This window comes from Dromiciops gliroides, chromosome 4, assembly GCF_019393635.1.
Source record: "Dromiciops gliroides isolate mDroGli1 chromosome 4, mDroGli1.pri, whole genome shotgun sequence".
Lineage (NCBI taxonomy): Eukaryota > Metazoa > Chordata > Mammalia > Microbiotheria > Microbiotheriidae > Dromiciops > Dromiciops gliroides.
In genome coordinates, this window is record NC_057864.1 from 237,578,528 (window position 1) to 237,580,060 (window position 1,533).

At 40.2% G+C, this 1,533-nt stretch overlaps 1 pseudogene; it reads right to left on the minus strand.

Moving 5' to 3' along the window:
• Positions 1-322: 322 nt before the first annotated feature.
• On the minus strand, positions 323-511 carry LOC122726199 (annotated as a pseudogene).
• Between the last annotated feature and the right edge of the window lie 1,022 nt (positions 512-1,533).

A 1,533-nucleotide genomic window follows, 5' to 3' on the forward strand; every position in this document is an offset into this window, starting at 1 on the left:
TTATTTGTATAAGAAGTGTTTTATGTTTCTGTTCATATAGTCACTGTGTTTGTTTTGGCAGGTATACACTCAGGCATTGTATACTGTCTAGTTATTTTAAATGGCCTAAAATAATACTGAATACTATTGCCTCTAGGTAAGTTCAGCAAAACCAGGATTTACCAAGACACTCTTCTTAGCCTTTTTTTAAAAAAGGTATTTATCAAGTTTATTTTAATTCATACATTTCATAGAAAAACAGTAGAAGACACATCCATGATGTATGAAAATAATTTAGGTCTGTACAAATTCTTCTATTTACAGGCAAAGGGACGTGGGAACATCAATGGTAGCAGCTGCAACTCTCAGACTGGGGGGCTTTGCAGACACAGCCCTGGGCACCCTTGGCACATCCTTATGGGCAGTAGGAGCAGCAGCTTTTCTTGGAGGAGGTGCACTGGCACGATCTGCATTTGCAGGAGCCTGAACAGGTGCAAGAGCCATCATTCTCGCAATTACATTTGGGGTCCATGGCTGGCAGGTAAACATCAGACACACAGTTGTCAGAGGAGAAGAATGTTGTCTAGCCTTTCAAGTCAAGAGATACTGACCCCATCACTGTAGCTGTGAGCTGTGGTTCTCCCATGGTAACTTTTGCTTTCCCAATATCCAACTCTGCTGCTTGTTAGAACTGTTTCCCTGGGGTCAGTTTCTATGTATATGACTCAATAATCTCTATATCCAGCCTTGGTCTCTTTCCTAAGCTGCACTCTTTTTTGTGTGTGTGTGAGGCAATTGGGGTTAAGTGACTTGCCTAGGATCACACAGCCAGTAAGTGTTAACTGTCTGAGGCTGGATTTGAACTCAGGTACTCCTGACTCCAGGGCCGGTGCTCTATCCACTGTGCCATCTAGCTGCCCCCTAAGCTGCACTCTTAACATCACTGGCTGCCTAATGGACATCCTGGATGGTTTGCAGGCACTTAAAACTCAGTATGTTCAAAACAATTTATCTTTCTCCCAAACCCACTTCTTTTCCAAGTGTCCCTATTTTTGTCAAGAGTACCATCATTCTTCTAGTCCTCCAGGTTAATAGCCTTGCTGTTAAACTTGACTCTTCGCCACCATATCCAATCAGTTTTCAACTCTTGTCGGTTCTACCTCAACAGTATCTCTTACTGAAATATCCATTTCCTTCTCTCTACCCATATGGCTACCTCCTATAGTTCAGGACTTTATCATTTCTGCTCAGGACTATTATAATAGTCTCCCAAATGGTCATTTGTCTCAAGTTTCTTATCTTTCTAATCCATCCTATGAAGAGATGGCCAAGTGATTTTCCTCAATTTCAGGTCTAATGTTCACTTGCCTACTCAGAAAAAAAAAAATCTGCTGGCTTCTAGGATCAAATATAAACTCCTCTGTCATTTAAGGTCTTTCACAACCATCACAAATTTCACCAAACAATGTTTCTAACATGTAACATCCTCATATTTCTAGAATTTATTATATATTACTCCTATATTCTATAGGAATATATTATGTTTCTCAAATC